At 45.0% G+C, this 26,704-nt stretch overlaps 1 long non-coding RNA gene across 1 annotated transcript; it reads right to left on the minus strand.

Annotated features, from left to right (window-relative positions):
- Positions 1-3,421: 3,421 nt before the first annotated feature.
- On the minus strand, positions 3,422-5,819 carry LOC145717974 (uncharacterized). Its single transcript, XR_014141496.1, has 3 exons — positions 5,017-5,819; positions 4,493-4,658; positions 3,422-3,574 (listed from the first exon to the last, which is right to left on the minus strand). It is a non-coding gene; the product is annotated as an uncharacterized LOC145717974 (long non-coding RNA).
- Between the last annotated feature and the right edge of the window lie 20,885 nt (positions 5,820-26,704).

The raw sequence follows: 26,704 nt of genomic DNA on the forward strand, positions 1-26,704 counted from the left end.
AAAAAAAAAAAAAAAAAAAAAGAAAAAAAATTCTGTGATGAGTCTTCTTGTTATATTAAAACCCAAGTAACAACAGGACTGAAAACCTTGGGGAAGAATGTTTCAACATCCATAATGACTCAATTCCAACATGATATTTTCATTTTTTTTCTTCCTCCCTTTAGGAAGAAGGTTTAAGGGATTTTTTTTTTTAACTAAATGAGCTTAAAGTAATATGACCACTGTAGTTTTTGGTGATTACACCAATGAATTCGTATCTGAAATTAGAATAAGAAAATGACGGGGCGCCTGGGTGGCTTAGTCGTTAGGTATTTGCCTTCGGCTCAGGTCATGGTCCCAAGGTCCTGGGATTGAGCCCCGCGTCAGGCTCCCTGCTCAGCAGGAAGCCTGCTTCTCCCTCTCCCACTCCCCCTGCTTATGTTCCCTCTCTCGCTGTCTCTCTCTCTCTTGAATAAATAAATAAAATCTTTTTTTAAAAATTAAAAGAAAAAGAAAATGAATTCATATCTGAAATTAGAATAAGAAAATCGCCAAAAGATTATTTCATATATTTGGCTCAGGAATTCTGTTTTTCAACAAACCAACCAACCAAACTGACTACCTGTTCTGTTTTATCTCATTCTCCATTCCCTCCCCAGGATCACAGTTCAGTGAAACCTAATCAGAACTGGTGTCCATGTACAGCTTTCATGGAAGCCACTTGAAGACCAAGCTCCTTGGGTAAAAGCCCTGCAGTTTCCATGCATCTTCTAGAATCTTCTATGGGCTCCCCAACCCCTGCCCCCACTGGCAGCTGTCTGCTGGGGGTCAGAAGGAACAGGCCTTGGAACTCACCATGCAGCAGCAGGACCAGCATCCCGTGGCCTTTCATGCACCTGGTGGCTTAGAACCACCCAGCTGTAGAATCCCTACCTGAGGGGAGACAGCACAGGTCACCGAGCGCCCAGGAGGGGTCCCTGGAGAACCGGGACACACAGGCCCCTCCCCACACCTCCACACTTCCTCCTGAATGCTCTGCCTTTGCCCTCTTATTCTTCACACTCACTTCTCCCCAACGATCTTGGTCTCAAGAGAAACCAGTGACAACAGCCCATCAGAAGCCCCCCATAAATTGACAGCGTGGCTCTGTTCGGAAACCCTTCATCAGACTAAAACCCTGAGAGCAATGCAGATGGACTCACTGACAACCCAGCAAGCAAACGGACAGAGAGGAGACCTCTGCAGAGAAGCACTCATAAATAGTCCCCAAATGTCGCTTACTGTCCTGGGGGTCTGCCTGGTCCTGCTTCTCCTCCGAGGTGCCCTTCGGCTCCCCAAGCCCATCCATCTCCCAAGTCTGGCAGCCACAGACGCTAAAAAATGGTCCAGCGGAGAAGTAAAGGGGAGTGGGGGTGGGGGAGATGGTGAGCAGGAGTCGAGGAGAAATAGTTGCTTGTGCAGGTTCGAGTGCTTATTTTTCTTTCTCCAGATTTAATGGCAGGAAAATCCTGTATCAGATGAGGATTAACAGAGATGAAAGAATGTGTCTGCCTTTCGAATCACCAAAGCCCGGGACAGATTTTGCTGACACACCAATCGGCTTTATCTCCAGGCCTTGGCCTCTCCATCTGCCTGGCCCCTTTGTCTCCTTAAACCCCCCCGCAGACCCCACCTCCTGCCCTGACCCCAGCCCCAGCCCCCAAGCAATACGCAGCCAGAAACTGGCTTCCTGCCACCCAAACAGCATTATCAGCATTTTCAACAAGGACGCGTTACATAACCTGGAGAGGTGGGGAAGGGACAGGGCAGCTTGAAATAATGATGTTTTCCCAAAATGCAGGCTGCTCACTTCCTCTCTTTGGAGTGGCTGACGGCAGATGATCCAAAACCAAGACTGTGGAGACGGTCCTTCACTACAGTAAGGCTAGAATCCTGCCTTTGGGGTTGAGGCTGTGCTAGCCACCACCTAAGGTGGCGGGTCCAGAGGCCATTTCCAGAACCTGGCTGAGGTTTCTCAAACCCATCAGGGCTCAGTTGGACTCACAGCTCCCGCAGTGTCTCCTGGGAACCAGACACCAGGGGGCGGCAGGAGCAGCAGTGGGGGCACTGGTTAGGAATGTGGAATCTCAGCACTCCCACCCCCATCCCAGACCTCTGGAATCAACATCTGCATTTTCACCAGATTCCCATGCTCGGGAAAGCCCTGGTTTAGGGGAGCGGAGGGGGCAGTTCGGGTGCCCCCCCCTCCACATTCTTCTGGCCCCAGCAGGCTTGGCTGTAGGGTCCAGCCCTCTGCTCTGCTGGGACTGACCTGCCAGGGACCCAGGGCTCAGAGCCACCTGAGGGGAGAGAGCCACATCCTGGCTGGCCCGGCCTTGGCGGCCTTGGCGTGCCAGCGCTGATGGACGGAAGCCTGGAGTTCCCATCCCACAACCGGGGCTCGGGGTGTGAATCTAGACGTCTGTAGCCGCTGTGCCTGGAGAATTCTTGTTTTCTTGCACTTGGGCCCTGTAAGCCAATATATGGCTGAACTCCCTGGGGAAGACCTTCTCTACCTAGGAAATCAGACATTTCTCCCGGGGGGGAAAAGTCAGGAGCAGTCAGAGACCCTCAGCGGGGAAAGGAAGGGACCCAACCATCAGGCCAGCTAGCACCACGGACTCCAGCTGGAGAACAAGCCGCCTTGTGATCAAAAACTTGGTTCCCAAGGGGTTAAAAGCAAGGAGGGAGGGGTGGCCACAGGAAGTACCACTGACTGGCATGCCCTCGAGGAGAAACTTCAAAGATCCAGATAGCCTGGCCCCCAGCCACTCCATTGCACCCGCACCAGCACCCGGGCTAACAATGTTGCAATGCAGTTGGTAGCCGATAAGAAGGGGCAGGAAAAGGGAGGAGGAGTATGTAAGTAAGCCTGTGAGACAGAAGTGGCCCAGGAAGCAACAGTCTGCCTTTGTAGGTGGCCTTCTGGAAAAGCTTCCATCAGCAGAGGAGGGGTGGGAAGCCCTGGTGTTTCTTTGTCATTCCTGCCGCACGGGCTGGGGGGGCAGCCTGCAGGGACACAGCTAGGGGCCCCTAGTGAAGGGAAAAGTCAAAATTCCTCCTGTGGTTCAGATATTCGGCCCCCTCCTCTGGGCACTCTCAGAGGGGACCTGGATACTAAACCAGATTCCTCCTATTTCTCTGCCTCCGACCCCTCCTGCTTGCACACACAGACACACACACCCCACATGGAGACAAGACCATTCCACGGGGACAGAGGGCACGGGCATGTGAAGCTTGACTCCAAGTGAAACAAAGCAAAGGTGCCCTGTTTCCCCCTTTTTTTTAAAATTTATGTAATCCCCACACCCAACGTGGGGCTCAAACTCACAACGCCGAGATCAAGAGTCGCATGCTCTTCTGACTGAGCCCACCAGGCGCCCCAAGGTGCCCTGTTTCATGTCATATGAGGCAAATCAGACACACACCCAGTAGAGCCCTGGAAGGAACTGGCAATCGCTTCATTCAATGCCTTTATTTACAGATGAGGAACCTCAGGCCCAATTGCAACAGGACATGTCCTCACGTTTGGTTCGGGTTCCCCCAGAAACAGATCCTGAAACAAAGATATAAATACAAGTACAGTCAACCCTCAACATGGGTTGGAAACACGCAGGTCCACTTACATGAGGATTCGTTTCCAACAAATACACTACAGTACTGGAAATGTATTTTCCTTATGATTTTCTTAACCACGTTTTCTTCTCTCTAGCTTATATGGCAAAAATACAGTACAGAATGCGTGGCACATAAAAAATAGGTGTTTGCTGACTGTTTATGTTCTCGGGAAGGCTTCTGGTCAACAGTAAGCTAATGGTAGTTAAGTTTTGGGGGAGTCAAAAGTTACATGTGGATTTTCCAGCTGCCCCTAACCCCCCATGTTGTTCAAGGGTCAACTGTGCTTGATGTGGGAGATGATTCCTGGAAGCACCAGCAGGAGAGTAGAGAAAGTGGAAATCAATGGTGTTAACAGACAAGTTGGCACTGTGGGCAAGCAGAGCCTAATCTACTCAGACAATATAGAGCACATATCTCAGAACTATCCCAACTGCAGGGCAGGGAGCCGGGGCATCTATCCACCAACACCCACCCTCAGTAGAGGGCTGCTCCCAGAGGAGATGAGGGACTTCATATTCTCCAGCAGTCTCTGGCTACCAGGCAAAATGATGGAGACGTACTGATTCCTAACAAAACTTCTGAGCCTGGGTGGCTCAGTCAGTTAAGCATCTGCCTTCAGCTCATGTCATGATCTGGGGGTCCTGGGATTGAGCTCCACGTCGGGCTCCCCACTCAGCAGGGAGTCTGCTTGTCCCTCTCCCTCTGCCCCTCCCCTCACTCTCTCAAATAAATAAAATCTTAAAAAAAAAAATTACCTCCTTTCCAGGGTCATTGCTTACAGCAAATCGAGGGGCAGAATTCTTTATGAAAGGCGGGAGTAGCTAACCTTCCCAATTGGTAAAGAAGTGCTGATTACCAAGGTGGCATGGTGCAGGGAGGCGTGTTGGGATTTTTGCTCAATGCCGAGCTGCCCTGGGATAGGCTATGGGGTCTCCTTCTGTTCTGATGGGTGAGGTCGCCTCTCAGGGGTTCCACAGCGGGTGGCCCCATGCTCTGTGGTACAGTGATATGGGAAGCTTTGCCTGTTATTGGGAAGATACAGATTTCACCTCCAGCCTTTCTGCACTGTGGTCACAGTTCACAGACACTCTGACCCTCGATGCCCCCCCACCCCTTTGCTCCTTTCTTTCCTCACTTCCCCACGTGCTGAAATTCCAACCTTCCTGGCAGGCTTAGCACAAGTGCTACTTCCTCTAAGAAACGAGCACCTTCCTAGCACCCTCCCTTTTATGCCCACGGGCCTTGCCGTTTATAGTGTTTGGTCCAGGACTGTGCCTGATCCAAGTCGCCCTCCCACAATGCCAAGATCACCCTGACACTGGGCAAGATGGAGGGAGACCCAGGGTGCAGAGTCGGGGGCCCCGGGACCTCAGAACCTACTTTCTTTAATCCGTCCTCCTGAGGGTAGACTGCGACACTACTGGGTGTACTCAAGAAGTGGCCTCTTAAGGGGCATCTGTTTGCACACGAGGACATGTGGGGGAAAGGGCCCTCGTGGTGTGGGATGGACCCAGGCTGGGAAGAGAAGGAAGCCACACCACAGGTCCTGAGCTGGAGCCACTCTCTCTGCCACCATGTTCCAGCTCAGAATGCTGAGGAACAAAAGAATTGCAAACTTGAACCTGGCGGTTGTTACGGAGGTATCTGTCAAGATAGGAGGACAGAATATATTTAATGGTTGGTGAGCTGGATTTGTAACTTTGAAATATTTAGACATATGGCTTGTGCTCCTCTGTGTACACCCTTGCCCCAGGTCCCACAAACATCAGGGATCAGCCTCTGTTTGGCACACAGGCAGAGGTATGAAAATGTTTGCTGATGGAGTCCATGTGAGAATGTGTGGGGAAGTTATAGAAGGAGGACTGGGGTGACGGCCTTGACCCCTGGCCCTGTCTTTTTCTCTGACTTACTGGGTGGTCTTAGGACAGGCACCCTCACTTCCCATGCCTTACAATACTGGAAACATTCCATAATCTAGTCCAGACCACCATTCTTCAAGGCAGAAAACTGAGGCCCACAAAGGTTAAGTGACCTGCTCCCCAGGGTGACAGGTAGAGGTAAAGCTAGGACCCAGTCCCCTTGCCTCCCAGTCCCTGGGCTTTTCTGGGACCCTAGCAAGACAGGGAAACACAAGATCCCTATCCCCATGGCCACTACCACTGCCTGCATGAGGAGGAGGAGATAGCCACTCCACTTCTTGCCAGGCACCCCTAACTACCTTGACTGAATCTATTCCGGGGCTAAAATACCCAACTCCTTTGTTCTCTATTAGCAAATTCCCGTCCTTTCACTTCCAGCCTTCCAATCGAAACCCCCAGCTCGGTGGTCAGCTTGGGCCTCGTTGCTTAATTGCGGGGGAGGGGAGAGGCAGAGAAAACTGTGCCCTCATTCCACTGAGCCCCGGTGGAGTGACGTCGCCCCAACTGCAGGCCCGGCGCAGACTGGCGCCCCTACCCTCCCCCGGGGCGCAGGGCGCGCCACCACAGCAATGGAGGGGGCAGCAGGCAGCGAGTCACAGGTCTGGACGTTTCGGCCCAGTCGCTCCCTTCCCCCCTCCCCGGGCGTCGGAGAACTAGTTCAGCTCGCTAGCCCCGGCTAGCAACCACGCGTCACACAGTGGTTTTTACCCCTTAAGGTCACGTCCTTGCGAAACCTCCGCAGCTTCTGCCTGCGTCCACCCGCCCAACCCAACCCAACCCCGCGGGCGAGGAGGCGGGGCAGCCGGGCGCGGAGCCCCGCCCCCGCAGAGTCCCGCCCCTCCCGGTGCGGCCGCCAGAGGGCGCCCAGGCTCCGGAGCCCCGGCTGGCGGGCGGCTCCCAGCCCCAGCCCCAACCTGCTCGCCGCCCCCGCCGCTCCGCTCGGAGCAGCAAGGCCGGCGAGGCAGGGGCCGGGAAAGTCCCAGGGCGCGTCGCTGCCGGAAACGTTAGTCACGCACCTGGAGCCGCAGAATGTCCCGCTGGAAGGGGTGCCAGGGCGAGGGCCTGACTTGCCAAAGGTCACACCCTGGGGATGGTCTCCCAGTGCCGTGCCCTTATGCCTCGGCCACGTAGCTCTGATGGTGGCTGATACCCTGTTTGCTCATCTGTGCATGAAGAGCTGGCCCGGGGACCCTTTCTGCCATTTCATTCAACAAACGCTGCCCGCTGCCCAAAGATACACCTCCGTGGAGTCTCTTGAAATCATCGCTCTTTACAGTGCATCAAAAGTAGGTGTCTCTTCATTTCCTAGTGAAAGAAACCAGAGCTCCTCGAAGAAAGGGTTACTTCCATGGCCAGGGGCAGGCAAAGTACAATGTGATTCTGGAACGTCTTATTATTTCAGAAGACAAGCCATCGAAGACACTTGGGTAGAAGGGAAGTCAAGTGGTCCCACTGGCCAAAGATGGGACAAGCATCAATAAGAATACTGACTGTAATGAATTGAAATGCATCAAATAAACTAAATGTTTGTTTGGGTCCATGGGTTTATAATGATACTTAAAAAACTTTCATCAGTAGACTTTGGAGATTACTAAAGCATTATCTTGAAAGATGATAATTAAGGGGAAAGAATCAAGCATTTATTTTGCCTTTCCATATTTATGGACTATATAAGGTAACCAAATGCACTTAGTTGATGAGGGAAAGTTTTTCTTTGTAAAAGAATCACAGCTAATAAATCCAGAAGTGATAGACTGAGGAAACGACTATGTTGCAGCGAAATCATAAATCCTACTGATCATCCTTAACATGCCTGAAAATGGCACAAGCAGACAGTAGGCGCCTCCTGATGTGACCTAACAGAAAGTACACAGCACTATCACCGAGGTAATCACAGCTAAAAAAGAACGAACCTGGAGCTAATCAAGCCTCCAGATCTAGCTACTATTTAAAGAAATATGAAGGATGGAGAAATATGTTGAAAGACACCAAAGATGCAATCAGCTAAATATAGACTGTGGAAAGTTCTACAGGGCAAATAATCCAATTTTTCCAAATTAATGGAATAGGGGAGGAGGGGAAAGAAAGGAGATCTGTTAAGTAAAAGAAACAAGACGTTAAACAATGCAATCTTTGGATAACTTTGAAACAATCAGAAACAAAATACAGACTGATTATTAGGTAATATACAGAATTAGTTTTCTGTTGGGTGTGACAATGGTATTATGTCCTATTTTTAAAGTTCTTATGTATTAGGAAAAAATATTGAAGTATTTATGGTGAAATTATATGTCTGGGATTTGCTTTAAAATATTCCCACAAAACAAGTGGCAGGGAAGAACTGAAACAGAAATAGCATGGGGCGCCTGGATGGCTCAGTGGGTTAAGCCTTTGGCTCAGGTCATGCATGGTGCCAGGGTCCTGGGATCGAGCCTGGCATCGGGCTCCCTGCTCAGCAGGGAGTCTACTTTCTCTCTCCCCCTGCCCCTCTACCCTGCATGTGCGCTCTCTCTCTCACTCACTCTCTCTCTCAAATAAATAAATCTTAAAAAAAAAAAACATGTTGAGGTGCCTGGGTGGATCAGTTGGTTAAATGTCTACTTTCGGCTCAGGTCATGGTCCCGGAGTCCTGGGATCAAGCCCCACATCGGGCTCTGCACTTAGCAGGGAGTCTGCTTCTCCCTCTCCCTCCGCCCCTCCCCCTGCTCATGCTCTCTCTCTGTCAAATAAATAAATAAAATCTTAAAAAAAAAAAAGAAACAAATAGCAGAAAGTTGGGGTGCCTGGCTGGCTCAGTCAGTTGGGCGTCCGACTCTTGATCTCAGCTCAGGTCTTGATCTCAGGGCTGTGAGTTCAGGCCCCACATTGGGCTCCAAATGTGGAGCCTACTTAAAAAAAAAAATAGCAGAAAGTTGATAACTGTAGAAACTGGTGATGAATACATAAGGTCTCTCTACTTTGGTGTGTGTTTGAAAATTGTTCATAATACCTTTTAAAAAGTATGCTCCTCATTTGACCTCTTTCAGATATATAGCTAAATATATGTGGTGGGTCTCTGTATTTCCTTCCATGCATTCCTATCAAGTTTTGTACATTTCCTTCATTTGAAAATGAAAATAGGGGTGCCTGGGTGGCTTAGTCGGTTAAGCATCCTTCTCTGCTCAGTGGAGAGTCTGCTTCTCCCTCTTCCTCTGCCCCTACCCCCAGCTTGTGCGTGCTCTCGCTCACTTGCTCTCTCTCTCATTCTCGCTCTCTCTATCTCAAATAAATAAAATCTTTAAAAAGAAAATGAAAATAACCTATAAAAAGTGGAATAATTAGCAATCATCCCTTCCTTTTTTGATCTAGAACAGTTCCATAAATAACCCAAAAATCAAAACGGTGAAGGAGGAAACAGAATCAAAACCTCTGAGTTTTATGGCCCATTCGATTTACTGTTTGGGTTTTCTTCTTTGTTGTTTGTTTGTGTAGATAACCTTAGGAGATGGCTTATAACAAGCAGTAATTTCCTATGGACCCCAAAATGTGCTGCTTTGGCTCAAGTGTCTAGCATGTGATCATGCTATAAGGTATGATCAAATATGTGCTCCTCATTTAAAGCCTGTGAATTTCAATTCTTGGTGGAAACAAAGGAGGAAGGCTGAGCTCTTTGTTGAGCTTAGGGAGGCAGCTGTATTCTACCAAAATCCTTCCCCAAACAGGACCCTTCTCCTTATATTTCACTTAACTCTTTTGTAAAATGGGGCTGTTTTACTTCTTCCTAGTAGAGTTATAAGGGCTAATTTAAGCTTGTGGAAGCACTTTTAAAGAAGATCCTAAGATGTACCATGCCAGGGAAGTGAAAACTATCATTAATATATTTTAATCATCACGTTAAATACCCACATAGATACACCCACCCCTTCTCCATTCAGGCAGATTTTTGCAAAGGGGTAATTAACTGCCATGATGTCATAACCACAGATCCCTGCTTTCATCCTGAAAGCTGCAGTTTCCAAATGCTTACTAAGTCCTCATTAATGACTTTTAAAACATATTAACAAAGTACAGATTCTCCCTATCTGAGTGAAAGCACGCTGGAAAGAGAAACCTTTTGCTTTGAAAACAGAGTGAATGGACAGTAAAAAAAAAAAAAAAAAGTAGCCATCTTTTCGGTAAGTCTGCCAAAAACCCAGCGGGCAGCAGTAATAAAACTCTGAGATTACAGGTTTGGAAAATCAACTCGACCGCTTCCAAAATGACCCCCCAGAAACCTGTACTTGCCTTTTAAGTCCTCACCAGGAGGCGAGGAGCTACAAGATTCCTGTCTCCTGACACCTAGCAAGGAATGACTAGCAACTTTTCAGCCATTCAATGCCAAGCCCTCGCGAAAGAGCTGACCAGTGAGTGCATTGCTAATGCAGACACCAGCCACAGAAAGGCAGCTCTTTGAAATGCGAATACAATGGTATCGAATTCCAGGGCAGTGGGAAACCCTGCGCCCTCTCCCAGTATCTGCGGGGGAATCCCGGCTCGTGGGGTGGGGCAGGGGACCCGTGCGTTTCACCTAGTGACTTCCGGTTCTGATTTCCGGCTTGCTCAGAATTCTCTGCCACCCACTTTTCGCCTCTTGTTTTCTCTCCATTCCACGTCAACCCGGATATGTAATAGGGCCCCGCTTCGGCAACCTCCCGAAAACCCTACTCGCCAAGGCTGCTGCGAATGTGTGCAGACTTTTGCTCAGGATTTGGAGGTAGCAATGGGGTGCTACCTCACGGAAGAACAGAGGAGAGTTTTTAGGACGGAATGGTTGATACCCCCCAGCCATACACCTTCCCCTCACCCTGCTCCCGTTTCCTGCCCGGGACCCTTCCGCTCGCTCGGCTCCACCGCCAGCCACTCTGCGGGGGCATCTCCTTCTCCTTTGTTCCTCTCCCCAGCAAACACCCCAAATCCCCCAAATTCTCATTCTTTTCTTATGCTAAAGAGTCTCTGGCTCTGTGTCTCTCATTCCCAGGTGGCCCCAGCCCTGCTCTCTTTCTACAGTCACAGTGGCCCATCAATCAGTTTGCTTTTCTAAACAAAGACAGTTGAACCCCCAAAGGAATTCTGTTCTGTATCACTCAGGAATGCTTTTCAGAAATTAACAATTTCTGCAGCAACTAACAACAACAAAAAAATCCGCCTAATAATACTTCGTATCAGCCACCAAGTTGGATGACAGTGCAGAAAAGCATTGTGATTTTTCAACCATTAAGATGAACATTAAATTGAACGTGAAAATCCTTCCTCATATAGATTCTTCCAAGGCCATCTCTAAGGTCATTTTATAAATATCATATCAGAAATGCAGGGTGCCTGGGAGGCTCAGTCGGTTAAGCATCTGCCTTCAGCTCGGATCATGATCCCGGAGGGGATTGAGCCCCACAGAGTCTGCTTCTCCCTCTGACCCTTCCCCCTCTTGTGCTCTCTCTCACACTCTCTCTCTCAAATAAATAAAATCTTTAATTAATTAATTTATTTATTATTTAATATATAAAAATATTTAATATATATATACACGTCATATCAGAAATGAGTTCTCTGTGGTTTCCTTGGATTTAAGACTTTTGTGGAAACAACAGAACTCCAGATGAAAGATTCTCATAAAGACTAAAGAGTATTATTTCACTTAAGTGGATTATCAAGCAAAACTATGGTCCCACATAGCTCTAGTGCAGTGGGTGTCCCCAGGTGATGTGCCACAGATTTGTAGGTGCTTAGCCAATCTTTCAGAAAACAGTCATTGAGCAGACCTGGAATATTTATAAATAAGAATATTATCATTTGTTTTTACTGGAAACGTATCTCATTCCAAAAGAGATTCTAGTATCATACAACACCAAAAATAATAACAATAATAAAATACAATACATTGGGTATCTACAGTATGAATTTTTCTAACCAAGTTTTTTCTAGCCAAAGAAGAAAGTAGACAGAAAGGAACACACAACAGGAAAAACAGTATGAAGCTAAGGTTAATACCTAAAATTCATGACATAAGGTTACTTGTCCAGCAGCCCAAAGATATAAATGCAATCAATTCCACTGTTAATAAGGAAAATTCTCTCCTCCAGGCCTACATACATATAGGCACTACAATATTTAAAAACAACAACAGGGGCGCCTGGGTGACTCAGTCGGTTAAGCATCTGCCTTTGGCTGGGGTCATGATCCTGGGGTCTTGGGATGGAGCCCTGCATTGGGCTCCTTGCTCAGCAGGAAGTTGGCTTCTCCCTCTCCCTCTGCCGCTCCCCCTGCTTGTGCTTGTGCTTATGTGCATGCGCTCGCTCTCTCGCTCTCTCTCTCACTGTGTCAAATAAACAACAAAATAAAACAGCCTTCAAAACCATCTCTCCGTAATCTCTAATAAATACAGTAAAGAATTAAACACAGCTACTTCTTATTACAGTCTTCAACATGGATGGAGAGCAGAATGCCAAAGCAAATTTCCATAAACGTCATGCTACAAATGCCCACCGGGATGGGACACGGGTACGCAGCTCTTTGTGGATGAAACAGCAAGATGCAAACATGAGCTTAGTACACTCTAACATCAGCAAAGGACAAGTCTGACGATAAAGGTAAAGTAAAATGAATCAGTAAATATTTTAAGAAACAATTGGTACAGACTGAATTTTAATAACAGTATCTAGTAACCAGGGCTCCTGGGTGGCCTAGTCCGTTAAGCGTCTGCCTTCAGCTCAGGTCATGATCCCAGGGTCCTGGGATCAAGTCCTGCATCAGGCTCCCTGCTCAGCGGAGACCCTGCTTTTCTCTCTCCCTCTGCTGCTCCCCCTGCTTGTGTTCTCTCTCTCTCTCTCTCTGTCAGATAAATAAATAAATTCTTTAAAAAAGAAAAGAAAAGAAAATCTAACAACCATACATGACTGGGGATGGGAGCCCAGAGAACAGAGAATAAAGTTTCCAAAACTAGGCTTTTAACATTCCTGTGTGAGAATTCAAAGTATCCCAGTTACTAATAGAAGTAAATGCTAGAACTAGAAAGTTGTGTAAAAGCCTAATACGTTGAAAATAGTAGAATACGATGAGTTATATCAGTTATCTTCTGATATAATTCAAAAGGAAACACAAAGTTTAAAGTACCCCATATAGGGGTGCCCGGCTGGCTTAGTCAGTGGAGCCTGCAACTTTTTTTTTTTAAAAGATTTTATTTATTTTTTGACAGAGAGAGAGACAGCGAGAGAGGGAACACAAGCAGGGGGAGTGGGAGAGGGAGAAGCAGGCTTCCCGCGGAGCAGGGAGCCCGATGCGGGGCTCGATCCCAGGACCCGGGATCATGACCTGAGCCAAAGGCAGAAGTTCAACAACTGAGCCACCCAGGCGCCCCAGAGCCTGCAACTCTTGATCTTGGGGTTTTTTGGTTTGGGCCCCACACTGGGTGTAGAGATTACCTAAAAATAAAATCTTTAAAAAACAATAATAAAGAGGGGCACCTGGGTGGCTCAGTCAGTTAAGCATCTGCCTTCAGCTCAGGTCATGATCTCAGGGTCCTGGGATCGAGTCCTGCATCGGGCTCCCTGCTCAGTGGGGAGTCTGCTTCTCCCTCTCACTCTCCCTCTGTGCTCTCTCTCTTTCTCTCTCTCTCAAATAAATAAATAAAATCTTTAAAAAATAAAAAAAATAGGGCACCTGGGTGGCTCAGTTTTTAGGAAAGACAAAGGACAAAAAGGCAAGAAGAAATAAAAACAAGTATTATTTTCATCGAACACTCAACATTCCATTTCAGGAAATAACAAAGTATAAATTGGAAATTATTATATGACTGAATAACTCATTTAATAAAAATTGGGAGGGAGTGCTCACTAGATTCCAGGGCCTGTGCTAGAAGACAGCTCCATAAACAGTAATGAGGTTAGCAGACATGTGGAGAAACTTAAGCTGGGACAAGGTAATATAGTCCTTTCCAGGCATACAAAGATCATACCATCTGCAAACGTGCAAAAAATTACGATCCTATATTGGATCACAAAGACTCATTCTTTCATTATTTTAGCACACATTAGGAATTTGTTCAACTTATTAGATTTGGAATTCACAAAAAGGAAGAAATACCATCTACCAGATGGTCAAACCACAAAGCATTAATGTTTTTTTAATAACAAAAACAAAATGTCAATCACATAGGAATGTTTTGAAACATTCAAATGCTCTCTTTGGTAGTGCTTGGGTTACACAGGAAATCCAGAACACATGTAGTGGACATCTGTTGTTTTTGTCAGGTCATCTCTTTCTTTGGGGAACTTCCCCTCCCCCACTCTGCATGACTTTGATGGAACTGTCAACCCCCTGGTTCTGTGATGAGGAGGTGACCCAGGTGGCCAGAGTAACTCATTCTCCTAAAGAGGGTGAATTCTCCTAGATTGGGCATATAATCCGAGCAGGCCAATCACAGCCCTTTTTGAGGAGTGATATGGACACTGGGGAGAGAGAGTCATGGTAAATTCTCCAGGATTCTGAAGATTAAAGACATAAATCTACTGACCCTGGTGACCATCTCAATTGCCCTGTGGAGAGAGTCTACCTGGGATTGAAACCCGCACAAAGAAAAGAACTAAGATAGGGGAGTGAGCGGGCCAGAGTCCTAATAATATTGCTTGGACCCCTGGATCCAGCTATGCCTGAACCCAAGAAATTCTCCCCCCTCTTTTACAAAATTGTTGTAAAATACATAGAACACAAAATTTACCATTTTAATTCTTTTCAGAGTACAATTCAGTGGCATTAAGTATACCCATATCACTGTATAGCCATTACCACTATCCTCCAGAATTTGTCCATCATCCCAAACTGAAACTCTGTACCCATTAAATAACAATTCCCCTTTCTCTCCTCCCACCAAGAAATTCCCTTGAGGCTTAAACTGTTTCAGTTTGATTTCTGTACCTCTTAATCAAAAGAGCCAACTAATACAACTCTGTAAAAGAATATTTTTTAAACAATGAAAACATAATATAATATACACAATTATCATATATAACAAGAACTATAAAAGTATTCATAGTCCTTGGCACAGTAATTTTATTCTGAGGAATGCAAGCCAAAGATCCCACACATATACACACCAAAAAACCCTACTGAATAAAAGCATGCAGACTATTGGTAATAGTGAAATATAAAAACAATATAATATATGACAATATGGGTGACAACTAAGCAAAAATTTTAATACACAGACCATCTAAAAACATGAAAATGTTCATACAAAATAATACGAAGTGAAACAAGCAAGAGAGAGAGTAGGCACGCACTGGTAAGTGTATAGGGATGAAATGTACCAATGTTGGTTCCTTCATTTTGACTAATGTACCATGTACATTATGCAAGATGCTAACATCAGGGGAAGCTTGGTGAGGGGTGCATGAAAACTCTGTAATAGCTCTGCAACTTTTCTGTACATTGAAAAGTTACAAAATCAAAAGCTTTTTTTTTAAAGATTTTATTTATTTGACAGAGAAAGCGTGAGAGAGCACAGCGGGGGTGAGGGGCAGAGGGAGAAGCAGACTCCCGCTGAGCAGGGAGTCTGATGCAGGACTTGATCATGACCTGAGCCGAAGGCGGATGCTTAACCAACTGAGCCACCCAGGTGCCCCTATAAAATCAAAAGCTTAAAAAAAAACTATAGAGTGGGGCATCTGGCTGGCTCAAGTTGGTAGAGCATGCGACTCTTGATCCTGGGGTTGTAAGTTCAAGCCCTGTGTTGGGTGTAAAGATTACTTAAAAAGTAAACTCTTTGGGGTGCCTGGTTGGTTCAGTCAGTTAAGCGTCCAACTCTTGATTTCAGCTCAGGTCATGAGCTCAGGGTCATGAGATTGAGCCCCACATTGGGCTCTGCACTGAGCAGGGAGCCTGCTTAAGATTCTCTCTCTCGGGCGCCTGGGTGGCTCAGATGGTTAAGCGTCTGCCTTCGGCTCAGGTCATGATCTCAGGGTCCTGGGATCGAGTCCCGCATCAGGCTCCCTGCTCCTTGGGAGCCTGCTTCTCCCTCTGCCTTTCTCTCTCTCACTCTGTCTCTCATGAATAAAAAAAATAAATAAAAAAAATTAAAAAAAAGATTCTCTCTCTCTCTCTCCCTCTCCCTCTACCCCTCCCCTGCTCCTGCTCACACACACGCTCTAAAAAATACATACATACATACATAAAATCTTAAAAAAAAAAACCCAACAACTACAGAGCTAGTAGTGGTTCACAAATGTTTTAGTCTCAGAAACCCTTTACACTCTTAAAAATTATTGAGGACCCCAAGGAGCTTTTGTTTATGTGGGTTATAGCAATCAATATTTACTGTATCAGAAATTAAAACTGGCGCCTGGGTGGCTTCGTCGGTTGGGCCTCTGCTTTTGGCTCGGGTGATGATCCCAGAGTCCTGGGACTGGGGCCCTGCATGGGGCTCCCTGCTCAGTGGGGAGTCTCCTTCTCCCTTTGCCCCTCCCCCACCGCTCGTGCTCGCACTTTCTCTCTCTTGCAAAAATAAATGGATAAAATCTTCTAAAAAAATTAAAACTGAGAACTTTTTAAAAATATGTATTCATTGATTTATTTAAAATGAGAATAAGAAACCCATTACATATTAACTTAAATCATATACTTTTATGGGGGGAACCCCGCATTTTGCAAAACAAACAAAATAGCCAGAAGATTGGCATTGTTTTACATTTTTGCAAATGTCTCATGTATGGCTTAATAGAAGACAGCTGGATTCTCCAAGTGCTTTGCCCTTCCATCTTTGGTGTTAGCAAATATACACAGTCCTTGGAAAACTCCACTGTACACTTGAGAGAGAATGACAAGGGAAAAAGGCAAATAATGTCTTAGTATTTTATTAAAGTCGTTTTGAACCTGGTGGGAACCCTGAACTGCACCACAGAGGAATGGATTAAACAATAAGATTGTTTTTCATTTGATTCGCTGTTCAATAAAACTGCTTAAATTAGATCATTTTTTTATATTAAAAACAAAATCTCCTGCAGGAAGCTAATTAAGCATCGCTGCCAAAGAGGCCAACAGCTCCTGCTCAGGCCTGTGTTGCTGCATCTCTCCTGCAATAGGACAAGACTCGTGCCCTGGTTGCCAAGGATGCCCTGTCCCCACTGGGAAGCCCTGATCACCAATCAGGCTCCAGCAGATGTCCATGCAGGGTTTTTAAATGCAAGGCTAAGAGGCTGGCGCTGAGGTCATGAAGGGGAAGGGAGGCTCTCCTGCTCGGATTTTATCTGGGGGCTCACACTAGGACACTGAGCTCCCGGGGCTGCAGTGTACCCACGTGCCCAGGCCTGCCTTCGAGGGTTTGCAGCCAACAGGGCACCGTGGACTGGGACAGCCTATCCCAGCTCTGCCAAGCGCTGCCTTCTTGCTAGTTGTTCACTCTATTTTTCTTTAAGATTTTATTTTTCACAAACAATGAATCATGGAACACTTCATCTAAAACTAATGATGTAATGTATGGGGATTAACATAAGAATTTAAAAAATAAATAAATAAATAAATCTCCTAACTTGAAAAAAAAAAAAAGATTTTATTTTTAAGTCATCTCTACACCCAACATGGGGCTCAAGCTCACAACGCCAAGATTAAGAGTCACCTGCTCTACCGACTGAGCCGGCCAGGCACCCCTATTTGTTTATTCTTTATATCAACTAAATTTGGGTTTGACTTTTTTACTGAAGTGTAGCCTGTATATGGAGAAGTGTACAAATGATAAGAGAGAGCTCCATGAATTCCCACAAACTGAGCACATCCTTCTGGCCTTAACCTAGTAACTCCCGCATGTAGCCCACTTCCAGCCAAAACCCACTCACCCCCTTACATGACCACTAGCCTGACTACTAATAGTAACACCATAAATTAGCTTTGCCAGTTTCTACACTTTACATAAATGGAATAAACTACACATTCTTTTGAGTGTGGCCACTTTTATTTTATTTTATTTTATTTTTAGTGTCGTATCTGTATGAGTTTCTACGTGGGTAACATTCAACATGGTTCATTCATTCGCATTGCTGGATAGTACATATTCCATTGTATGAATATACCACAATTTGTTTATCCATCCTCCTATAGATGGACATCTGGGCTATTTCCAGTTTGGGCCTACTATGAATAAAGCTGCCATGAATGTTCTTGCAGGAATCTTTTTGTGGAAACATTGGCTGGTTTTAAATTTAAATTTACCATGGTCATGGTGGTTTTTTTTTAAACTCCAACTATAATGTGAAATGTTATAATGTGAAAAACAGAAACTGCCTTCCCCATCTCTGCCTAATTTCAACACCTTTGTTGTAAACCCTATTAAGTTTCCCAGGAATCCTTCCAGAAATTTCTTAGGCATATAAATACACATGCATACAAATGAAATCACTCTTTTTGCACGTAGGTTTTTTTCATGTAACAATTATCTTGGAGATCATATTAGTCAGGATAGGCTAGAATAAGCTGAGGTAATGAAAAGCATTCACAACCTCAGTGGTTTTAAATGTTTATTTCCCACCCCTACTAACTCGGATAGTTAAGAGAGCCATGCTCATCACGGTCACTCAGAGACCCAGGACCCACCTCAACATCTGTGTCCACAATTACAGGGGCAGGAAGAAGGGGATGTCACCTATCAGCACATAAGGTGTTCACCCAGAAGGGACATATGTCACTTCTGCTCAGATATCATTGGCCACAAGCCAGGTGGCCACACCCATGTTTAAAGAGGATGGGAGAGGTGCCTGGGTGGTGCAGTTGGTTAAGCATCCAGCTCTTTTCTGCTCAGGTCATGATCTCAGGGTCATGAGATGGAGCCCCACATCAGGTTCCGAGCTCAGCGCAGAGTCTGCTTAAGACGCTCTTTCCCGGGCGCCTGGGTGGCTCAGTCGTTAAGCGTCTGCCTTCGGCTCAGGTCATGATCCCAGGGTCCTGGGATCGAGTCCCACATCGGGCTCCCTGCTCTGCGGGAGGCCTGCTTCTCCCTCTCCCACTCCCCCTGCTTGTGTTCCCTCTCTCGCTATCTCTCTCTCTGTCAAATAAATAAATAAAATCTTTAAAAAAAAAAAAAAAGACGCTCTTTCCCTCTCCCTCTGCCCCTCCCCCCACGCTCTCCCTCTCTCTCTTTTCTAAAATAAATAAATAAATAAACAAATAAATAAATAAATAAATAAATAAATCCCTGTGTGGGGAGGCAGAAGAGAGGCAGAGCATTTGGGAACATCTTTACTGATTACCACAGAGATCATTCTACCACAGTACAGATGTATTGCAAATTACTTAACCAATTTATATCACTGGACAGTACAAGCCACGAGACAATGAACATTCTTTTAGATTTATCTGTACCCACTTGTTTCAGTATATCTGTAGGCTAAATTCTTTGAAGTAGAATTGCTGAGTCAAAGAGTTTGTGCATTTTTACACTGTGCTAAATGTTGCCAAATCGCTAGGTATTGAATTGTCTCCTTGAAGGAGTTGCCAATTTGCACATATACCAATAGAGAATGAGAATTTTTATTTCCACCATGTCGTAGTTCTATCAAACTTTTATCTTTGACCTTTAGACAGGCTAATATGGTTGTTTTAATTTGCATTTATTTAATTAGAAATTACATTGAGGGCGCCTGGGTGGCTCAGGTGGTTAAGCAACTGCCTTCGGCTCAGGTCATGATCCTGGAGTCCCGGGATCAAGTCCCGCATCGGCTCCCTGCTCAATGGGGAGTCAGCTTCTCCCTCTGACCCTACCCCCTCTCATGCACTCTCTTTCTCACTCTCTCTCTCTCAAATAAATAAATAAAATCTTAAAAAAAAAAAGAAATTACATTGAGCATCTTATTACATGCTTATTAGCCACTTATATTTCTTTTTCTGTAAACACTACCTGTTCCTGACCCTTGCCCATTTTCTGTTGGATTACTGGTCCTTTTCTCATTGATTAGTACAAGCTCTTTGTATATTCAGGAAATCAGCATATAGTCTGTTATGTGTATTTCAAAGATTTGGCAGGGGGTCCTGTGTTTAGCTTTTGTCTTTACTTATAGTATTTTGATTCAAATACACATTTTTTATATTATATTATCAAAACTACCAGTTTTTTGCTTTGTGGTTTCTGGGTTGCAGACCTGTTTTTTTTTTTTAAGATTTTATTTATTTATTTGACAGAGAGACAGAGAGCCACAAGCAAGGGGAGTGGCAGGCAGAGGAAGAGAGAGAAGCAGGATCTCGCTGAGCAGGGAGCCCGACGCGGGGCTCCATCCCAGGACCCTGGGACCATGACTCGAGCCAAAGGCAGCCGCTTAACTGACTGAGCCACCTAGAAGCCTGGTTATGGACCTGTTTTAAAAGGCTTTTTTCCAGGGCTTAGTTGGGTGGCTTAGTTGGGTGGCTTAGTTGGTTGAGTGTCCAACACTTGATTTCAACTCAGGTCATGATCTCAGGGTCATGAGATTGAACCCCACGTCAGGCTCTGCGCTCAGTGTGGAGCCTGCTTGAGATTCTCTCTCCTCTGCCCCTCCCCCTGCTCGCTCTCTCTAAAAAAATAAATAAATAAAATATTTTAAAAATAATAAGGGGGCTCCTGGGTGGCTCAGTCGTTAAGCGTCTGCCTTTGGCTCAGGTCATGATCCCAGCGTCCTGGGATCGAGCCCCGCATTGGGCTCCCTGCTCGGCGGGAAGCCTGCTTCTCCCTCTCCCTCTCCCCCTACTTGTGTTCCCTCTCTCGCTGTGTCTCTCTCTGTCAAATAAATATATAAAATCTTTTAAAAAATAATAATAATAATAAAATAAAAGGCTTTTTCCAACCCAAACATTTTTTTTAATCACCGATGTTTCTCCCTAAAACTTATTTATATCCATTTATCCCTGGAGCAGTTCCCTCTCTTCACAGGACAGGGCTGATATTACTAAAAATATGTTTCTTACAGAAACTCTTACATTATCTTACATTTCAATGCCACCCCCACCCTCAGACACATGCATGTTGCACTTTAAAACTCTTTTCTTAAATTCACTCAATTCTTTCTCCAGGAAAGTATCATTACTGGCCTAATTACAGATATTTCACTTGGAAAAAATTGGTCTAGGTCAGCAGGACCTGTTTCTGCCTCCTTTCCAAGTCTTGTTTCCTGCACACAGACACCATAATTATAGGTAGACTGAGTTGAGCTGATGTAACAACCCAATGGATGCCACAAAACTGGCAAGATAAAAGGAAAAGATCAAGAAAATTGAGGATGGCTACTTTGTACTCCCCTTCTCCTAGGACCGGGAGCTTCCAAAAACCACAAACTAAAAACCTATGATATCTAAATTTAAGTAAAGAAGCGGGCGCCTGGGTGGCTCAGTTGGTTAAGCGACTGCCTTCGGCTCAGGTCATGATCCTGGAGTCCCAGGATCAAGTCCTGCATCGGGCTCCCTGCTCAGCAGGGAGTCTGCTTCTCCCTCTGACCCTCCCCCATCTCATGCTCTCTCTAGCTCATTCTCTCTCAAATAAATGAATAAAATCTTTAAAAAAATAAAAATAAATAAATTTAAGTAAAGAAGCAAGAGGAGGGCGCCTGGGTGGCTCAGTTGGTTAAGCGACTGCCTTCGGCTTAGGTCGTGATCCTGGAGTCCCGGGATCGAGTCCCGCATCGGGCTCCCTGCTCGGCAGGGAGCCTGCTTCTGCCTCTGACCCTCCCCACTCTCATGTGCTCTCTCTCTCTCATTCTCTCTGTCTCAAATAAATAAATAAAATCTTTAAAAAAAAAAAAAAAAAAAAGAAGCAAGAGGAGCTGGAAATATATATTCTCACATGTATGTAAAAATGACACCATTTTGGGGGTGCTTGGCTGGCTCAGTCGGTAGAGCATGCAACTCTTGATCTTGGGGTCATGAGTTCAAGCACCACATTGGGCGTGGAGCTGACATTAAAAAAAAAAATCTGGGGCCCCTGGGTGGCTCAGTCGGTTAAGCATCTCCCTTCGGCTCAGGTCACGGTCCCAGGGTCCTGGGATTGAGTCCCACGTTGGGCTCCCTGCTCAGCAGGAAGCCTGCTTCTCCCTCTCCCACTCCCCCTGCTTGTGTTCCCTCTCTCGTTGTGTCTCTGTCAAATAAATGAATAAATTCTTTAAAAAAAAAAAAAAAGTTGGACACTTAACTGAGCCAGCCAGGTGCCCCTTATCTCTTTTTTTATTGAAGTATAGCTGATATACAATGTTAGATTAGTTTCAGGTGTACAGCATTATGATTCAACAATTCTATATATTACACAACGCTCTCCATGATAAGTACAGTTACCATCTGTCACCATACAACGTTATTACAACATTATTGACTGTGTTCCCTATCCTGTACTTTTCATCCCCATGACATATTTATTTTATAACTGGAAGTTTGTACCTCGTAATCCCTTCACTTATTTTGCCCATCCCCCCCACTCTCCTCCTCTCTGGCAACGACCAGTTTGTTCTCTGTATTTATGAGTCTGTCTCTGGCTTTTTCCTTTGTTTGCTAAACCATATTGCTCTAGAATGCAGACACAAATAGTCAAAAGGAAAGGAAAAGCAAGGAAATGATTACTATAAAAGTCAGGAGAGAGATTATTTCTTGAGGACAGATGAAAATTATGTTTGGAAGGGATACCTGGGGACTTCAAGAGTGAGAGTGATGTCCTATTTTTTGATCTAGGTTTTGCTGATGTGGGTGTTTGCTTTATAAACATTTGTTCAAGCACACATGTAAGTTTTAGGCACTTTTTTGTTTTTTACTTCACAATGATAAAGGTTTTTTAAAAAACACTAGCAGGTCAGATTAAGTTGAATTACAGTAAAAATTCACAGCAGGTTAGACTGGGTTGTAGGTAAGTCTCCTCCTTACATTTGAGGAATTCAGGTAGAGTTGCCAGATGAAGTAGAGGATGACCACCCAATACATTTAAATTCAGATAAACAACACATAGTTTTTTAGTATATTTCAAATATACTCCATGGAACAGGGTTATCCTAAAAAATTACTGTTTATTTGAAATTCAAATCTAACTTTGCTTTTATATTTTTACTTGCTAAATCTGGCAACCCCAAACTGTCCAGGACAAAAGTACAAAGGGAAGCCCCTATACCATATGTCTAAAGACTAAGTAATACACCAAACTAGCAAACTGTTGAATGAAGTATGTTCTACTGTCCTATCTTGACTAATAACACCCACACAATGACAAAATTGGTAAATATATATGTAAAGCTATGATTTTTTTATATGACCGAAAGTCAGTAAAATATCAAAGACTACTGGGGCTTGGCTGGCTCGGTCGGTAGAGCATGTGACTCTTGATCTCAGGGCTGTGAGTTCAAGCTCCATGTTGGGTGTAGAGATGACTTAAAAATAAAAGCTTAGGGGTGCCTGGGTAGATCTGCTGGTTGAGCATACGACTCTTGGTTTCAGCTCAGGTCATGGTCATGGGATCAAGCCCTGCATCGGGTCTGTGCTCAGCAGGGAATCTACTTGAGATTCTCTCTTTCTCCCTCTCCCTCTGCCCTTCTCTCTTGCACGCTCTGTCTTTCACAAATAAATAAATCTAAAAATTTTTTAAATAAAAATAAATTTAAAAAATCTTTAAAAGGTGGGGGAGGTGCCTGGGTGGCTCAGCTGGTTAAGCATCTGCCTTGGGCTCAGGTCATGATCCCAGGGTCCTGGGATCGAGCCCCACGTCAGGCTCCCTGTTCAGTGGGGAGTCTGCTTCTCCCTCTCCCTCTGCCCCCCAGCTCATGCTCTCTTTCTCTCGCTCTCTCAAATAAATAAAATCTTTTTTAAAAATCTTAAAAAATAGGGCGCCTGGGTGGCTCAGTTGATTAAGCGACTGCCTTCGGCTCAGGTCATGATCCTGGAGTCCCGGGATCGAGTCCCGCATCAGGCTCCCTGCTCAGCAGGGAGTCTGCTTCTCCCTCTGACCCTCATCCCTCTCATGCTCTCTCTCTCTATCTCATTCTCTCTCTCAAATAAATAAATAAAATCTTTGAAAAAAAAAAATCTTAAAAAATATATCAAAGACTACTGAAATCAGTTATGTTTGTGCATATCTGTGTATTCTTTGAGTTTGGATAAGTAATAAAATAAAGATGTACATAATTTATTAGCATTGCCTTTATTTTACAAAATCACAAATTATGCTGCTATAATAAAAAAATTACATAATTTATGTTCTCTTGATAGTAATTAGCTTAAGGATTTTTTTTTTTAAGATTTTATTTATTCACTTAACAGAGAGACAGAGAGAGAGCACAAGTAGGCAGAGCGGCAGGCAGAGGAAGAGGGAGAGGGAGAAGCAGGCTCCCCGCTGAGCAGGAAGCCCGACACCAGGCTTGACCCCAGGACCCTGGGATCAAGACCTGAGCCGAAGGCAGACGCTTAAGGGCTGAGCCACCCAGGCATCCCTAGCTAAAGGATTTTAACATTAGATACATGTTAGGAAAAACTCCATCTCCTCCTATGTATCTCTCTTACTCTCACATGACTACCACACTCACAACACCTGGGACACCCCATGTGTGGGGCTTTCCCTCACCAACAGTCCTCTGTGACACCAGCTGGGTGTCCTATAATTTAATGACTTAAATCTGACACTAGTGTCAGATCCCACAGGTTAAGGACTCAGCCCCACAAGACTGCCCCCCACCCCTCTTTCAGATGCCTGTCACGAGTCCAGATTGTCACTTGTTCTTGCCAGATCAGCTATAAATCAAAGGTTGCTACGACCCCCTCCTTGGGTTCAATTAACTTGTTAGAGTGGCTCACAGAACTCAGTAAAAGTTTACTTCCTGTTTACCCATTTATTATAAAAGGGTATGACAAAGGATACAGACGAATGTCAAATGAAGAGGTGCATAGGGGGCGCCTGGGTGGCTCAGTTGGTTGAGCGTCTGACTCTTGATTTCAGCTCAGGTCACGATCTCAGGGTCGTGGGATCAAGCCCCATGTCTGGCTCTGCACTCAGCGTGGGGTCTGCTTGTTCCTCTCCCTCTGCTCCTGCCCCCCGCTTGCACTGTCTTTCTCTCGCCCTCAAATACATAAATAAATAAAATCTTAAAAAAAAAAAAAAAGAGGTGCATAGGGCAAAGTGTGGGAAAGGGGGTGGAGCTTCCATGCCCTCTCATCCTGTGACATACCCTGGTACCACCATGTGTTCACCAACCCGGAAACACAGCTCTCTGAACCCTGCACTTTGGGGTTTTTATGGAGGCTTCCTCACCTAGGCATGATTGATCACTAACTCCATTTCTAGCCCCTCTCCTCCCTCTGGAGAATGGGGAGTGAGGCTAAAAATGCCACCTTCAAATCATAGTTTGGTCTTTCCCGTGACCAGCCCCCATCCAGGAGCCGCCAGCAGCGGTCTCATTAAAACAAAAGACATTGTAGGGGCACCCGGGTGGTTCAGTCGGTTGAGCATCCAACTCTTGGTTTCAGTTCAGGTCACAATCTCATGGGTTGTGGGATCGAGCCCCACATCTCACCGGACTCCTCACTCTGTGGGGGAGTCTGCTTGAAAGATTCTCTCCCTCTGCCCCCCACCCTGCTCATGCGTACTCGCTCTCACTCTCACTCTCTCTCCCTCTGTCTCTAAAAATAAATAAATAAATCTTAAAAAAAAAAAAAGACATTGCTGTCACCCAGGAAATTACAAAGGACTTAGGAACTCTGCATCATGAACCTGAGTCTAAGGCCAAATATTAAATCAAAAGATGTAAAAAAAAAAAGGGCACCTGGGTGGCTCAGTCGTTAAGCATCTGCCTTGGGCTCAGGTCATGATCCCGGGGTCCTGGGATTGAGCCCCACATCGGGCTCTCTGCTCTGCAGGAAGCCTGCTTCTCCCTCTCCCACTCCCCCTGCTTGTGTTCCCTCTATCGCTGTCTCTCTCTGTCAATTAAATAAATAAATAAAATCTTTTTTAAAAATGCAAAAAAGATAAAATAAAAATAAAATAAAACAAAAGATGCTCCTAGTGTTCTTATCACTTGGAAACTTACAAGGGATTTTAGGAGCTCTGTGCCAGAAACCAGGGACAGAAACCAATGTGTATATATATATATTTTTTCTATTAGCTCACAAGAGGTGATGACATTAAAAGTGTACACATTTCTAGTATATTTACATCAAATTTTATTTATTTTTTTAAAGATTTTATTTATTTATTTGACAGAGAGATAGAGAGCACAAGTAGGCAGAGCTGCAGGCAGAGGGAGAAGGAGAAGCAGGCTCTCCGCCGAGCAGGGAGCCCGATGCAGAGCTTGATCCCAGGACCCCGGGATCATGACCCCAGCCAAAGGCAGATGCTTAACCGACTGAGCCACCCAGGCGCCCCTACATCAAATTTTAAAATTAAAGTAGGTAGTAAACACCAAAATATTTAAACATTTTCGTATGTTTTAAAAATATTTTCCCAAAAAAATATATATTTTCCTTCTAAAATATTTAAAATGGTGGGGCGCCTGGGTGGCTCAGTCACTTAAGCGTCTGCCTTCAGCTCAGGTCATCATCCCGGGGTCCTGGGATCGAGCCCCGCATCGGGCTCTCTGCTTGGCGGGAAGCCTGCTTCTCCCTCTCCCACTCCCCCTGCTTGTGTTACTTCTCTTGCTGTGTCTCTCTCTGTCAGATAAATAAATAAAATCTTTAAAAATATATATATATAAATATACTTAATACCACTGAATGATACACTTAAAAATGGTTAAGATGATAAATTTTGTTATATGTATTTTACCACAATAAAAACATTTTTAGGGCACCTGGGTGGCTCAGTTGGTTAAGCGACTGCCTTCGGCTCAGGTCATGATCCTGGAGTCCCGGGATCGAGTCCCGCATCGGGCTCCCTGCTCGGCAGGGAGTCTGCTTCTCCCTCTGACCCTCCCCCCTCTCATGCTCACTCTCTCTCTCATTCTCTGTTAAATAAATAAATAAAATCTTTAAAAAAAAAAAAAAACATTTTTAATTAAATGGCAAATATAATCAACATATATCGAATTTTTATCTAAGTTCTTTAAGTAAGGATGACATACTAAATTTAAGTTTTTGAAAATTTAATTCTTTTTTTTTTTTAAAGATTTTATTTATTTATTTGACAGAGAGAGAGGGAGAGCAGGAACACAAGCAGGGGGAGTGGGAGAGGG

The sequence above is a fragment of the Leptonychotes weddellii genome, chromosome X, assembly GCF_054177405.1.
Source record: "Leptonychotes weddellii isolate Sample4059 chromosome X, ASM5417740v2, whole genome shotgun sequence".
Taxonomy (NCBI): Eukaryota; Metazoa; Chordata; class Mammalia; order Carnivora; family Phocidae; genus Leptonychotes; species Leptonychotes weddellii.